Raw genomic sequence first — 17,679 nt, forward strand, 5'->3', positions numbered from 1 at the left:
AGGTCCCACAACTTATAAATGTCTGAGGTCAGATTTCTACTTTATTTTTACTGACTACAAGTGTAGTGTTTTATCTACTGCATCACCAACTGTCTTTATTTTGTTATTCAGCTTTATATCATTACTTTGAATCTAGGGCTCCCGTAGAAGGAAAATAAATGCATCATGGTTGCATCAAGGTCTAGCTTTTATACTATGTGTGTCTATAAGCAGACCCTTTATAACAAAGAAGTAAAAGTAAAAGAGAGAAAAGAATCAGCCAGACCACTAGCAAATTTTAAAAACTGTATGTAATTTGTTTATAGGCAATGCTCCTATTCTTGAAACCGCCCCCACATTTTTTGCAAAGTATTTTTTTAAAAAGTTATAATTTTCCTTTTCTATTTATGTTCCATTTATTTATATTGTTGCAATCATTATTTGTATTGTTTTCCTGACTTTGCTTATACCACTAATTATCGATTCAAATAAGTATGTATGTATATAGTTAATTGTGTATGTGTGTACACATATAATATATACAAAATACAATGTAACCAAACACATACATGTGAGTTGATGTAATTCTCAAAATTTAATGTCATTCTAGCTAAAAGTCAATAATTTTGTCATATTTTCATTCTTCCCTAGGGGGCAAGAAATTCAAATTTTCAGAATCATTAATAAAAATATCCTTGCTGGTTCAGCTGCTTCGAGAAGCAGGGGCTGATGTCAACAAACCAGAGCCTACCTGTGGGCGGAGTCCCCTATACCTGGCTGTGGAGGCAGAGGTTGCAAAGTTCCTGCAGCGTCACTTGGACAGTGGTGCAGACCCCAAGACCCAAATGTATGGAGGCTGGACCCCGCTGGATAGTGCCACCCTTCGATCAGACCCCCTCTTCGCCACTCTCCTGCATGCTCACGGGGCCCCCGAGCCCAAGTCTGAGGATGAAGAAGACTACAGCCCCAGAAGCAGCTACAGTAATGAAGGTGATGAGTACTATGACTGCGTGGTTCATGAAAGCCGATGCTGAAACTGAGGCACATCTTCCTCCTTCCTAGCCCTTCCCTCAAATACTGGGTCTCTGGCCAAGTTCTTTGCTTTTTTTTTTTTTTGTAGAAAAACCTTAATTTCAATAAAACTTTGGTTTCCCTAAAAAAATAAATAAAAAACATATATCCTTGGGGTTGCTAGGTGTCGGTAGATAAAGCACTGGCCCTGGATTCAGGAGAACCTGAGTTCAAATCCGGCCTCAGACACTTAATACTAGCTGTGTGAACCTGGGCAAGTCATTTAACCCTCATTTCCCTGCCCAAATATATATCTATACACACACATATATACATATGCATGTATATACACACACATATATATACACATATACATATACATATACATATAAATATAAATATACATATATATACATATATATATATATTTAAAGTTTTTTGGAAACCTAGAGGCGGCTAGGTGCGCAGTGGATAGAGCACCAGCCCTGGAGTCAGGAGGACCTGAGTTCAAATCCAACCTCAGACACTTAACACTTACTAGCTGTGTGACCTTGGGCAAGTCACTTAACCCCAATTGCCTCACTAAAAAAAAAAGTTTTTTGGAAACCTAATTAATTACACAATTATTATATGTATGATACCAAAGGGATGGTTGAATGGATCAATTGGTTGATTGATAGAGAGATCTTGAATAGAAGGTTGAGTGGGTTCGTGTAGAGTCAATCAAGCAAGGACAGGCTTAAAGAATGGATAAATGGCAACAGGATTAGAGCAAGGCAATCGTCCAAATCACAAAACAGTGCAGCATCAAATAAGTGAATTCAGTATTTTCTATCTGAGAAAAAATTAGGTAAAGGTGTCCTTTAATGAGATATTATAAATTACATCAGGAAGATCAGGAGGAAATTGCAATATTAATCCGTATAAATCATTAAAAAGAAACTGTCTTTTCAAGCTTTGTATAAAATAGTAGGAGACCAACTATATTACCATATTTCAAAATGGAAAGGAAAACCTGAGTAATTTCCTTGGTACTGGAATGTGACAAACATTTTATATTATGACAAAGTTTTCCACGTCTACCATTAATGTCTAGGACTGAGAAAAAATGGCAATTATTCTCATTAAGTTATGATAGAAAAAGAGACAATGAACTTATTGTGCAATAGAGAATACATAGGTTAAATATAAGTGAAAACTTTCTAAATTAGAGAACAGATTAAGCAAAATCACAGTTGCCATGGGAAATTGTTGCCTTAATGTTAGAGTTGTTCAAGGTTGTTTTACTCACCTAGTAGGACATATTAAAAATGTTTTCTTTCAGTGACTTTAAATATTAAAAATTTAGATTTGGGGGGCACTATGTTGAACAGGAAAGATACCCTATAGCATACTCACTAGTTGAGAAGTTGAGTCACAATACCATTAAGCATTATATAATGCTTGAATTATATAGAAATGTAGGCTTGCTTTTTCTAGAAATCAATTTTTATAAAACAGTGATCCTTTACATTTTCAAATGTGGAAGGGGATAGAAAGAAAGTAGCAGATAACATTGTCCAAGTTACCTGGGTTCCTTGACTTTCTTATCTGTAAAATAAAGATGTAGGATAACTGATTTTTAGAGAAGTATTCCATGTAAGTATTTTATAGGTTTAAATAGTAGTTATAATATTGAAAAGAAAGTTCATCTAAGGAGTTATAGTGATCACTGGTCATAAGAACAAAAAAATGCTGTAATTTCAACATTTAGAGATATTTCTAAGAATTTTTTAAGAAGAATCTAGAAGAAGAAGATTCATTTAATATATAATTCTCCCACCATCTACTAACAAGTAAACAATTACCTAGGTGATGTTATTTCAAGGCCATGATAAAGGTATCCTGCTTTATACCACAGACAAATTACCTACTTGCCTGAATCACTACAGTGACATTATTGACATTTTGACAGTGACAAATTAATTTATGTGTGCTTTATTAAGATGATTCTGTCCCTAGAAATATCAGTAAATTAAACTTTATCAGTTATCTATACCTTCTTATGAAAGAGTATATAAGATTATTTTGTTTTGATATACACAGGAAATCTACAGAAAGAAAAGAAAAGCAATAAGAAGGGAAGTTTATTAGCAGTGAAGACAAAATTACCCTATTTAACAACTATTTTTATTGGGTCAGCCTTGTTGGATCCCCTGTTGGCTGCCAATAGGTGTAAGTGATTAGGACAATCACTGTACTTGAGTGAATGCTTCCTCTTGAGGAAAAAGAAATGGAGTCCAAATAATAGTATAAACAGAGGCAGAATCAGCTCAGGAAAAAGAGTTTGATGGCTTCACCAAAGTACAAAGTAGTGATAAAGAGGTATAAAACCACAAAAGATTGAAGAATGAATAAGGAGACTGATGGTACCAAGGGTGTAAGTAAAATGATGGTTTGTCTGGCCCAGTCTTTCTCCCTGAGACTTTGCCACTTTTATATTGGGTATATGGGTTATCTATGTTCCTCTTATGTTTGTGGGGAGGTAGACAATGCAATCAAACAAATGGGGGGGGGGGCTTTTAGAACTGGATAAAATAAAATAGGTATATATAAGGGAGGTTTCCCACCCCCTCCACTCAAAATAGTACAAAATTCCTTTAAGCAATTTCTATATAGACGTAGAAATAAAGGCATCAGCTATCAGTTTTTCACATGATAATCTGGGAACTCTTACTTAAAAATGGATAGCCATGTCTGAAAGGTTAAAGGAGTGGAAAATCACCCATAATTATTAATTACTTCCCTGGTTTGTAAAAGAGAAGCAAATCATTTTTTTGGTTCCTGGCACATACATCATAGATCTAGAACTATTAAAGAACCACTGATTTTAATTAGGTCTAAACCCCTCAGTTATATAGTTAGGGAAATTAGTTCCCTGAGAGGATAAGTGACTTATGAAAAGTCACAGAGATAATACATGGACAGAGTTGGACTGTGAAACCATGTCCTCTGTGCCCAGAGTTAGTTCCTTTTCCCATTTTTCTGTCATATAAATGGATTCTTTGTCATGTGGTAGGAGATGGAACACATGGGTATTTGGGACAAAGTGCCAAAAATGAGATATATAGAATATGAGAAACACAAAATTAAGAAAATTAATATTATGTATGAGGTGATACTTGGCATCATTCCAAGTTCCCAAGAAGGATATCATATCCCTAGGGTATAAGCTAAATTTGGTATGTGTAATATCTGGTGACCATTATAAGTATCCTATTGAAATATTCAAAAGTAGTAGTAGTATTAAGTAGCAATAAAATTTTTATAAAAAAAGTTTTTAATTACTATATTTGAACTTATTTCTTACACATATACACACTATACAAGTTATAGTACATACATATATGCATATTGTGGTAAAAATATGAAAGTTTTTAACAGTCGGCTAGGATAGACTGAATGACGCCAGTTTTTTCAAGGACCACCCTTTTGGGGAGGAGATGAACAGTCCCGCCTGCTGGCGCATGTCGACTGCCTGCCGGGTACAGTCCGCCTGCTGCGCAGTGTCAGACTGCCTGCCGGGTTTTTTGACTTCCGGGGTGGAGAGAAGGGGAGGAGCCTTTTTTGCGGGCTTGGCGGGACTCCGGCGGCGCGGCAACAGACAGTCTGACGTCACTCCAAAGGTGGCCTAAATCGGTTTGGTGAGTTTTTTATAAGGAATATAGACTAAGCCTAGATTTAAGACGATTTGTACTGTATTTCTGTTTTCCTATCCTTCTAATCAACAACTCCTTATATACAATAAAGGCCTCTATCTAGAAAACCAGAAGCTTCTTCTCCATTTACTAGTCTGGGAGATGAATTAAGGGAAGGTAAGTAGGGGAGATTTATGATCTAATATCCAATTTAAAATCTTCACATATATGTGTATATATATGTGTGCGTGTGTGTGTGTGTGTGTTGTATATTGCAATTTATAGCATTTATTTCCTTTCATGTTAAATGGGGAGTGTAGAAATACTAATTAAAGCCAAGTGTTACCAAAAAATTAGAAACCCTTGATATAGAGATCAATGGTGAGAGTAAAGGGAAAAACAACTGGAGCAGCAAATGAATTAGTACAATTCAGTCAACATAGTTCCAACAGGCCCTTTATTGATTAGATTCTCCTATTCCCATCCTCATTCCTTAATTACTTTAGAGCATAGGGGTCTTGTTAAGGGCCATAGTAAATTTAGGAGAATAAGTAAAGAGACGCAAATACTATTAGCTAAAATCTTGTAGCAGAAAAATAACAGAATATCTGTTGTCTGTTTCCCCAGTTTACCATAGTCCCTAAAGGAACCATTAGTCCAAGGTCTTTATTTATAACTTTAAAAATCTAGTTGAAGGCTCTCTAATTTTGGAAGCTGAACTATTTGGCCTTCAAGTCAGATTTGCAACCAAGCAGGCCTCAGATGGTTTGTATCATAGGTATATATAGGTGATAACTTCATATGAGAAAGACAATCCATTGTTCAAAACATTACTAGAAATTTGAGAAAGCATTCACATAAATACTTAGAAATCTTTACAAAATTTTCATAGGAAGCTAAATCCTGCTGTGAGAATAACTGACCTTCCATAAGGGTACAAAGTCCCTGGAATTCCCAAATGGGTTTGGATAGTTCAGAGTGATTTACGATTAGAAAGACTTTGTTTGTTTTGAAATATTGAAGTGTGCTTTGAATGATTAATTTTATGGCAGCTAATAGGGAATCCATCTCTTGGATATTTGCAATAGAAGGGGTCAAGAGTAGATGTTTGTAACGTGAAAGAACATACTATCTTGATGGAGATTTCTTTACAGTGTTTAGTTGGTACAGAGATTAGTGATGAGTCAGATAAAAAATATTAGCCTTGAATGAGTTTGAGTGAGTTTGTAAAAATACAATATAATTGCTGTTATGTGATCTCTGGAAAAAAAATAGCAACTTTGCAATCTAAACCTTTTAGGCCCTGCAATAGCATGCTTTTGAAATTTATTTCATTTAATAGCAAAGAAAATATTTATTCCCCACTGGCCCATCCACTGGTGATGATGAGTCTTTTGGAACACAGCTAGGCTGTTTTTTTGAGGAAAAGCTCAACAGTCTCTCTCCTTTTTTCCATCTTAGTAGGGTGTGCTGGAGTTTGTGTTCTGAAAACGAAGTGTCATCTTCATGTCACCATAAGGTGCTGGAAAATATGTACTAAATAACAACAACTATAATATAGCATTTATGTAGCATTTGTTTATAAATTGTTTTCCAAATATTATTCCATTTTGTCCTCAAAACAATGTGAGGCAAGCGTTGTTATTATCCTCATGTTACAAGTGAGGAAACTTAAAGAAAGACTGAGTTAGTGTGCCTTGCCAAGGGTTTCATGGATAGTCAATGTCTGAGGCCATGTTTGAACTCAAGATTTCCATCCAAATTCAAAAGCTCTGTCAACTGTGCTACCTAGCTAGAGAGAGAAAACGATAGAGTAATTATTAAGCACTTCCATTTTACAGACACTGTGTGCTAAGTGCTGAAAATAGAAATAAAAGCCAAGCAGCCCTAGTTTTCAACTAATTAACATTCTAATGTGGAGACAATGCATATAGGAATGCTATAGAGAAAGAGGTGGGGTATGTGTAGTGGCATGGGAAGGCAAAGGCCTAGAATGCTTTGAGGCTCAGTCCCAGGAAAGATATGGTAAAAACTCACTTCTTTGAGAAGGAAAGAAAAAGGAAGATTCCAGGTTTCCAGTGGGAAAAAGATGATTTTATAGAAAGAATATTAATTTGCAACTTCTATGGCCCTATCCTCTAATCACTATGGGTATTCTTTCACCAATAGAGATCATGATTTCTCATCATTTAGGAATTTTTCTAAATTGGGCCCTCCCATGTATTCTAACTGACTTGTATGAAGAGTTGTCATAAGAGCTAGTGGGGGAAGAACACTCCACTCAAAAATTCCCCCAAATAGTTCTAACACACATGTCTAAGAAAGAGGAAAAAAGGCCAAGGGCAAAGTTGTCTCTCCTTTTAAAGTCTAGAGAGTGGGAGGCCATTCCAGGCTTAGCCATTGCCTACATGGCCCCTTAAAAGGGGCCCAAAGATGGCAAATTTAACTGCAAACATATTCCAATTAAATGATGATTCCCTTTGCACATGCATATGTGAATGATGAGAAATGCATAGCATTAAAACATCAAAAAGTTTGCCAAGGGGCAGCTTGGTGGCGCAGTGGATAGAGCACCAGCCCTGGAGTCAGGAGTACCTGAGTTCAAATCCCACCTCAGACATTTGACACTTACTAGCTGTGTGACCCTGGGCAAGTCACTTAACCTCAATTGCCTCACAAAAAAAAAAGTTTGCCAAATATTAATAACCAATGAAAATTATATTGAACATGATAAATCTCTCTTCATGTTTTTTCCCCTTTAATACTTGTATTGTTTTAGACTAATCACAACACCAGCCACAGCAGCAACAGCAATAACAAAAACAATAAAATGAGTTTTCATTTAAAAAAAAACTTTACTGTTTGAAAAACAACATATATGTAAGTGGGTATATATATATATATATATATATATATATATATATATATATATATATATATATATATATGTGTGTGTGTGTGTGTGTGTGTGTATGTGTGTGTATACACACATATATATCACTGAATCCTTAAAATGATCTGTGGCTATGTATTATTATCTCCATTTTTCAGTGAAGGATCAAAAAGACATCCAATATTATATAATTTTTACTTTAAAGGTAACCTGGGATATACTATATAAGTGTATATAACTATGTAACTATCCTAAGATTTACATGAAATGATCTAAAACTAGAATCGTCAATTTGATAAAGTCATAGATTTAGGAACGTGTGGCATCTGCACATTTACCTAGGCTAACATCCTCATTTTACATATAAGGAAACTGGAGCCCAGTAGTTTAATAGTTCTTTTCCAAGGTGACATAGGTAGTTCATGCGAGAAATGGAATTCAAACCTGGGACTTTTAACTTCGTATACAGACTTTTCCCCACTATACCATGCTTCATATTGTCACAGAAGAAATCCGAATCTTATGGTATAGATAAGAAAATGTAAGGGTACTATCTAAAACTTACAGTCTGATGCCGATGAAATCAATTTTTAAAATCATCTTTTTAAAAATCACCTTTTAAAAATATTCACACAATCACAGAAGGCTTTTGTTATTATCTGGGGAATCTCTTTAAGAATATCATCAATTAAGGAGTTAATTATTTAAGCAGTTGGCATAGGGATTGGGGATTAAAAATACATTAAGATGATTTGAGATAGTTTATATCCCCTGGTGGTATGTTAAAGGTTCCTACTGTGTCTTTTATTTAACATGTCATCTAATATAGCCTTTGTAACCAGGCTTTCATTTTAAAATGAAAGATCTATTTCATTAGAGAAATTAAAAAAAAAAAAGTTATCCATGAATGTAGAACCCGTTGAGGATGTTCCCTTTATTCCTTGTTCATAGATCAACCTTGGTAGAGAGTGGTAAGAATCTCAAAGATAAACGTTGATCTTTAGGAATGGAAACAATAAAATTACTTAATTATTAAATATTTGGAGTCATTGGATATCATACATTTCAACATAAGTGAATCATCACTTATGCATGTGCCTATCAAGGTACACAACTAAATATGTATACATTACTCAATTCAGGAAATATAGATTTCTTAGAATAATTCATTGAAAATGTCATGCCCTAATTAATGAAAAATGAAATATAATCATCTTTTCATTCAAATAATAATCTCAAGATTCCTCTGATTTAAAAAAAGTTACTAACTCAAAGAAATAACAAGAATATAACTCAGAATTTAACAAAAAAATATTAAAGCTGGAAGTGACAAAATTACATTTAACACAACCTCCCTTATTTTAAATGGAGGAAATTGAGGCCTAAAGAAAGTAATTAATTTGGTCAATATTAAATACAAATTTAATGATAGAAGTAGGGCCAGTACAATAAACTACCAATTCTGGTAAATGGGTATGTCATCCCTGGCTCACTCTGTAATAGTTCAGCCTTTGGGCTCCTCAACTCCAAAGATGTATTGAATAGGAAATCATCATATGGTAGGGGACACATGGATATAGAAAACCCAGAAGTGACAGGATTTTTAGGCATTGAGATACCAGAAGAACATGTCTTTAGTGTGGGAGGTTGCCCCCACTAGAGGATTAAGAGAGTAACTGGAAGGTAAGGGGTGGTAGTCAAAGGATTTTTAAAAGAACAGAGAAAGTCTAGAAATGAAGCAATTATTCTGGCAAATTATGAAATCCAGTTTGGTGACCCAAAAGACAAATAGCCTGATTGACTACCTGTGCACTTGCTCACTTTCAGGCCTAGCCAATCAAGCACTCCTTCCATGTTATTCAAGAGTCATCTATAGAAGTCAGTGGTAGTGCAACCTCTGTTGTGGGAAGAAATTCCTGCTGTGTTACCATTGTCAAGGATGACCCAATTCCCCATACCTTTCAGTTCCCCTCTGTAGAACAAAGCTTCTTAAATTGTAGATCGTGAACCAATATGGGGCCACATAATATGTGGGTGTTAAAAAAAAGGCAGTAAATATTTCATTTGTATTTCTATGTTTTATACCTCTGTACCTGGGTCCTATTAAAATTTATTGGCAATAATGAGCCATGAGGTGGAAAAAGTTTAAGAAGCCCAGATCTAGAGGAAGAAACTCAGCATCCTCTCTGTACTCTAGGAATCTTTGCCCCCTCTAAGTTGCTACAATAACCTCTTTCCTTTAGAGTTAACAGACTTCTGGCATCACCAGTCAAGAACCAGACTTCCAAAGTTTCTGGCTTCTGCTGAGGAGAACTGTGTTGCTCTGACTAAGGAAGCCAGGTCTCTAAACAATCCTTTTTGAAGCTATTATGAAATTTACAGGAGGGGGTGGAAAAGTAATAGTTGTTAACTCTCCTTGCTTCTCCACTTTTCACCTGAAGAACAAAGACCACCGTTGGTATGAAAGTAAATATAAACCTCATCATTGTTAAAGAATAATAAAAAAAAATTCTCATTTTAAGACATTCAAGATGTTTTTAGGTACACTTAGAGGAATTACCCCTTCTCTAAGTCCAAGTTGGCAGTCAGGAACAAATCTCTGATCTACCCACCCAGGTTCTAACTGGGAGTAAAATTCATATTTTCTCACTGCTAGTTTGTGCTCTTTTCAGGACAACAGACCAGGTCTTTAGTTTTTGCATTGCCTGTTCTTTGTCACACAGCCCTACCTGTGACACATGTAGCCCTATGTGCCAATTGCCAGTTTCTTGCTACCTTGGGAGGTGGACCTATCCAAATTTTCTTTAAAGTTTCCAATAAAAGCCGACTCCACCTTGAAACCATCACTGATTTTCGTGATCACTTGTCAACATGTTGCTAACATGGCACATTTTTAATAAATAACTTTGAATCCTCTTTGTCCTTTTTTTTTTCATTAATCAAGATGAAAAATGAAAGTGAAGAATTTTTCTGTTCAGGAGTAGGATAGATCCAGTGAGGCCATCTGCAGAAGGTGGGTTTTGAAGTGAGTTTTGAAGGGTACCAGGTATTCTATGAAGGCAAAGGAAAGCATTTTCACACATAAGGAAGAAAAAGTTAAATGCTAAACCTTTTGGACTAGAGTTGGAGGAACGAAGACTGAGAATACAGGAAAAGTAGATCAGAGCCAAATTGAGAAAGCCTTAAGTGCCAAGGAATTTGTAATATTCCAGGAAAGGAGGTGATGTGTTCCTGAATTAAGATGGTTGCTATGTGAGTGCAGAGAAAGAGTTTTAACTGGAAAAAAACATAGAGAGAGATCTAGACTGATAGCTATTAGGGGAAGGGAGAAAGATCAAGTGAACATTTTTCAAAGTTGAAAGAGACAAGGAGGACTTTAAGAGGCAGCAGGGAAGGAACCAATAAGAAAAGATTAGAGATTAGAGAATGACAATAGGGGCAATTTGCTAAAGATTTTAAGAATGATTGGAACAAGGGTATATGTAGAAGGACATACTTTGTAAGGATGAAGGGCACTTTCACCAAAGTCAAGGAACAAATACGTCAAAGAAATATGAGATAAGAGGAAAAAAAAATTCATAATACTGAGCTCTCAGAAAGATCTGCTTTTGCCCCAATAAAATTATGACGGACCTCAGCAGAGAAAAAAGAAAAAAAGAAAGAAGTCCCTACCATAAGAGACTTGAAAAACAACAAAAAAAAAAACTTTGGAGGAGTACCGGTGGAGAAAAAGAAAGAAGTATAAATAGATGTCAGGAATCATGTTCAGACCACAGTCAAAATTTTATCTCTTCTGTACAGAAAGATGGGGGAGCTTATCTCTTGAAAAGACAACTCTGAGAGAACCATGATTGAAAGTTAGCAATAAAAGTGCTAGGAAGAGGGGGACAGCTAGGTGGCACAGTGTAATAAATCACCAGCCCTGTGATTCAGGAAGACCTGAGTTCAAATCTGGCCTCAGATATTTTACTTGATATTTAAGACTACTATCCCGCTGTGTGACCCTCGGCAAGTCACTTAACCCTCACTTTCCCTTCCAAAAAAATTGCTGTGAAGAGACTAGAACATGTATAAAAATTTCTAAGTGCTTCCTGTTGACTGGCACACACTGGTTAGGAGGTTTTTGCCTTTTTTTTTTAGAAAATATATTTAGAAATGTAACGATTGGAATGATGCCACCTGCTGGAGACTTACTGTAAAGAGTTCTGCCCATGAGGCGAAGGTCTTTGAGGGCAAGACCAGGAGTCTTTTCTTTGGCATCAGGAAGTGACGCGGGCTAGTGAGGGTGGAGGAAGGAAGAGACTGGCGCTCAGTCCTCGCGCTTTTTCCTTTGGACTCTAGTGAGAGCGGAGCTAGAAATGTGCTCTTGCTTTAATAGATAGGAAATCTAGGCCTTTTTCTCTCTCTTACCAAATTTTTATTCTCCTTAATAAATGCTTTAAAAGTCTAACTCTTGCTAAAGCTTATAATTTATTGGCGACCACTCATTAAATAGTTTAGACAGTTTAGCTTAGAATTTAGTCCTTAACAAGAAATATGTTCAAAAATCCTGAGTCAGCTTAGGACACTTCCTCTCTCTTAATTTTTGCAGCTGTACTTAGACATTGCCTCAGTTAAAACACTACAGTTTAATGGGGAGCTGCATGGGAGCTTTATCCCTCTAATGCCATATGGCATTGGACAGCTAGTCTTCATCACCATTTCAAGTTCATTCTTTCCATTCTAGGTGATAGGAAGAGTTAAAAGATTGGGAGAACAGGCACCAGAATACAGGGATGGAATCTAGTCCAAGTTTGGCTTCCAGCATAGCACTGATGCTTTGGGAAATAATCTTCATGGATTACCTTTTGGTTCCAAACCATGAAAAGCTGAAGTTTTCTTGTATGGATATCCATGCTAGCTTGGAAAATGAATTTGGTATATGGAATGGCATGTATGAACTGAGTTAATTTTTTGACCCTAGTTCTTTCTGCACTCACAATACTGAGATTGGTATAGTGATATTATCCCTTCAAGGTTAGAGAAAATATATGTATATTTCTTCTTACTATATCAGTGAATTATTGTCTGATTGTAAAAGTCATTTGGTGTAAGTTAAAAAAAAATGGAAAAGAGAAATGAGAGTGGGTTCTCTGAGCAAACAAGAAAACAGGATCAGTGAAGTCCAAAAGGGATAGCAGTGGAAAAGAAAAACCCACAAACCCATCAGAGTAGCCTAGAATCCTCAGGGTTCATATAGTTGCTTAGCCCTAAAAGTGTGGAACAAAAGTACACATTTTATAAAGGATGGATTTCCTGCAGTGATGGATTATCATCTTTGAAATATTGCAGGTGCTTTTTATTTTGTTCCTCCTAGGCTGCAGAAACTATGTTGGTTTTGTTCAGTTGTTTCAGTTGTGTCTGACTTTTCCTGACCCCCTTGTTGTGATTTTCTTGATTAACATATTTAGTGGCTTGTCATTTCCTTCTCCAGTGCATTTTACAGATTAGCAACCTTAGGCAAGCAGGGTTAAGTGAGTTACCCAAGGTCAGACAGTTAGTAAATGTCTGAGGCCATATTTGAATTTGGAAGATGAAAATTCCTAACTTCGGGGCCAGCACTATTTTATTTTAATATCATAAAAGTATTTTGTTATTTTCTAGTTACATGTAGAAATAGTTTTCAACATTTTTTTCCTAAGATTTCTAGTTTCAAATTTTTCTCCCTCCTCAAGAAAGCAAGCAATCTGATAAATGTTATATATGTACAATCTCATTAAACATATTTCTGCATTAGTCATGCTGTGAAAGAAGAATCAAAGCAAAATGGAAAAAGATCGAAAAAGAAAAGCAAAAAAGTAGAAATAGTATGATTCAATCTGCATCTAGATTCCACAGTTCTTTTTTTATGAATTTGGAGAGCATTTTCCATCATGAGCCTTTTGAAACAATCCTGGACCATTGTATTGCTGAGAAGAGTCAAGTCTATCACAGTTGATCAACACACAATGTTGTTGATACTGTATACAATGTTCTCCTGGTTCTGCTCATCTCATTCAGCATCAGTTCATGTAAGTCCTTCAAGGTTTCTCTGAAATCTGCCTGCCCATTGTTTCATACAATAGTATTCCATTATATTCATATCCCACAACTTGTTCAGCCATTCCCCAATTGATGGCCTCAATTTCCAATTCCTTGACACCACAAAAAAAGCAGCTATAAGTATTTTTGTACATGTGGGTCCTTTTCCCTTTTTTATTATCTCTATGGGAAAAAGACCTAAAAGTGGTATTGCTGGGCCAAAGGGTATGCGCAGCTTAATGGCCCTTTGGGCATAGTTCCAAACTGCTCTCCAGAATGGCTGGATGAGTTCACAGCTCCACCAACAATGCATTAGTGTTCCAATTTTTCCACAGCTTCTCCAACATTTATTATTTCCCCTTTTTGTCATATTAACCAATCTGATAGGTAGAGAGAGGTTATGTACCTCAGAGTTCTTTTAATTTGCATTTCTCTAATAAATAATGATTTAGAGCATTTATTCATATGGCAATATCCAGCTTTGCTTTCTTCATCTGAAAACTTCCAATTCATATCCTTTGACCATTTCTCAGTTGGGGAATGACTTGGATTTTTATAAATTTGATTTAGTTCCCAATATATTTTAGAAATGAGGCCTTTATTGGAAGTACTGGCTATAAAAAATGTTTCCCAGCTTCTGCCTCCCTTCTAATTTTGGATGCATTTCTTCTGTTTGTACAAAAACTTTTTTTTCCTTTTTTTTGGTGAGGCAACTGGAGTTAAGTGACTTGCCCAGGGTCACACAGTTAGTAAGTGTTAAGTGTCTGAGGCCAGATTTGAACTCAGGTACTCCTGAATCCAGGGCCAGTGCTTTATCCACTGCACCATCTAGCTGCCCCCCAAAACTTTTTAATTTAATGTAATCAAAGTCATCCATTTTGCATTTCATAATATTCTCTATCTTTTATTTTGTCATAAACTGTTCTCCTTTCCATAAATCTGAGATGTAACCTATTCCTTCCTCTCCTAATTTCCTTATTGTGTTACCTATTATATCTAGATCATGTACCCATTTTGACCTTATTTTAGCATAAGGTGTAAAATGTTGGTCTATGCCTAGTTTCTGCCATACTATCTTCCAGTTTTCCCAGCAGTTTTTGTCAAATACTGAGTTCCTATCCCAGAAGCTGGAGTTTTTGGGTTTATCAAACAGTACATTACTAAAGTCATTTACTACTATGTCTCCTATGCCTAACCTACTTCACTGATCCTCTACTCTATTTCTTAGTCAGTACCAAAGAGTTTTGATGACTGTTGCTTTATAGGGCCAGCACTCTTTCCACTGTATCACTCAGCTACCTTAATATAACCTGTAATTTAAAGCAAAACTTCTAAAAGAAGTGTTTTAGGCTGTAGCATGTAGATATGTGGGGGCAGCTAGGTGACACACTGGATAAAAGTCTGACCCTGAAGTTGGAAGCACCTGAGTTCAAATTTCACCTCAGACACTTACAGGCTTTGAAATCCTGGGAAAGTCACAACCCCAATTGTCTTAAACGTCTGAGGCCATCTCCAGTAGTCCTGATATATATCTGTCCATTGCACCCAGATGGTTCTGGAGGAGAGAGGGAAGTTGTTAACCTTGCATAGTCCTGCCTCACTTAAATCCAATTCAGTACAAGTCATGACATCACTTGATGTCATTGTCTCCTTCAAGAATAAAGAACAAACAAAACAGTGTGTGTGTCTATGTTTGTGTGTGTGTGTGTGTGTGTGTGTGTGTGTGTGTGTGTGTGTGTGTGTGTGTATGAGAGGGAGGGAGAGAGAGAGAGATCATCTCCCTTTGGCAGTCTAATGAGCCTGTGGACCTCTTTTCAGAATGTTTATAAATGCATAAAATACATCATACAGGGTTACAAAGGAATATAATTTAATTATTATATGGTTATCAAAACGCTTTTTAAGATCACCAATCCTAGGTTGACTCCCAGGTATGAAGGTTTAAGAATAGAGATAAATTTATTTATTTATTTATTTGTTTGTTTGTTTGCTTATTTATTTATTTTGGGTGAGGCAATTGGGGTTAAGTGACTTTCCCAGGGTCACACAGCTAGTGTCAAGTATCTGAGGCTGTATTTAAACTCAAGTCCTCCTGATTCCAAGGCCAGTGCTTTATCCACTTCACCACCTAGCTGCTCCAATAAATTTAAATTTATGACATATCTGAATTAATGCTAAAATGGATTAATAAAATAGATGATTGATCATTTTGAAATTCAGAGACCAACTGAAAGGGGACAGGAGAATTTATATATTTACATATTTTAGAACTGAAACGGACTCATCTAACTCAACCTTCTTGTTTTTGGAGTGAAGAAACTAAATCTATTGATTCATAGTCTATATTTTGGATGGAAAAGTACTTTAAAAAGTTGAGTGCTATTTCTTTTATGCTTCTATTTTTACTTTTTCCTATATATACGTTTTCCCCCATAAATATCCTGTTTATAGGAGTGGACAGAAATATGCCCCTACCTTATTTTAAGGGAACTGGATATGTTGACATTTTATAGAGAGTTACACATATATGATATGCCATTGAATGAACCCTAACAATGTATGATCTTACAGGGGTATAGTTCAACTACCCATTCTCTAGGCTATCTCACTTATTCTAATCCTCCCCCCACCCCTTCCTGGCAGTCCTGAAATCCCAGCAAGAGACCATCAGCATAGGGCTAGTCTCAATCTTTCTCAGAGTAATAGGTGTTAATCCTGTTCTGGGGCAATAGACTTCCCATACAATTATGAATATTAAGGCCCTATCAATTTGATTCCACTTTCATAAAACAAATCATTATAAATAATTATCCCATTGGACTTTAAACATAACCATTTACTTAAACAATAAGACAAAAGCAATAATTATCTATCTATACCTATATATCTATATCTATATCTATCCCCTTTACTCAGTATAATTGAAGGCAGAAACCACAGTTCACACAGAAAATCTGGTCACTCTATACCACTAATGAACTTAGTATCTATGAATAGAATAGGCTCACATTTAACACAATCCTGTCATAGATATATTCTAGTAAGAGAGTCTATTTATTTTGTTCATGTATAACTCTGGATTGGAGGCCAGGATTTCAAAAGTTTATGCAGAGACATCTATAACAGATGATAACCTTTCACTGCTAACTGCTTTATTTCTGTTCCTAACCACCCTTATTCTGAGCAAATTAGCTTTTTTTCTACTGTCACAATGATGAATTATTGACAAATAATCACTTTTAAGGGAGTGTTGAGAAAGTATTATGCTAATGTAATGGCTAGCAGTACCCTTTAACCTAAAGAACCAAAAGGCAGTTCTCTTTGGGAAGTGAAGTAAATTTTTAGCAAATTCTCTACTTACTAGGATCCTATGACACACAAATGAGGGAGAGGGAGGACATCTAGCTACTTCAATCGTAAATAAATTATAAACCCTGTTTTTCCTCATTCAGCATTTCCCTCTAATATGAAAAAATTACAAGAGAATGAAAGATACCTCTACGAGTGATAGGTACCTTTCACTGTAATGCAGAAGGTGGTGGTGGCGGGGGACAAGGGGGGGGGTTTCCTACATTCTTTCCGCTACAGAATAATGCTTTCAAACCGCATGGACTTAGTGAGACAAGCACAAGACTCAGACTGCTAAATCTCAGGCTCTTTGCTATTATTGACTCACCTGGGCAAGCACATGTTCTGTCTTTAATATGCTTATAGACCCCAATGGTGCTGAGGAGAGTGGAAGAGCAAATCTTTACTCTTCAGAAGTCCAGAGGAGAAAAAGTTCTAGAAGCGTAACAAGAAATCCAATTGTTTCACCTCAGTTCATCTCAAAACCCACAGAATGGGGACTCTTAACTCAGTGACTAACTATCCTGTATACAACTCTTTTCACTGGTAACTAATAAATAGTATTATGTTAGTATGTGCTAAAATAGCAAGACAAAAACACGTCTTTCAAAAAGGGCAAGTGTCTAATAAAAAGGACCAGAACACATACCCACCTCAGTAAGAGGTGTCCCAAGCAAGCAAATTAAGGGGCTCCCTTTATCAATCTTATTA

The sequence above is a fragment of the Dromiciops gliroides genome, chromosome 1, assembly GCF_019393635.1.
Source record: "Dromiciops gliroides isolate mDroGli1 chromosome 1, mDroGli1.pri, whole genome shotgun sequence".
NCBI classification, from domain to species: Eukaryota; Metazoa; Chordata; class Mammalia; order Microbiotheria; family Microbiotheriidae; genus Dromiciops; species Dromiciops gliroides.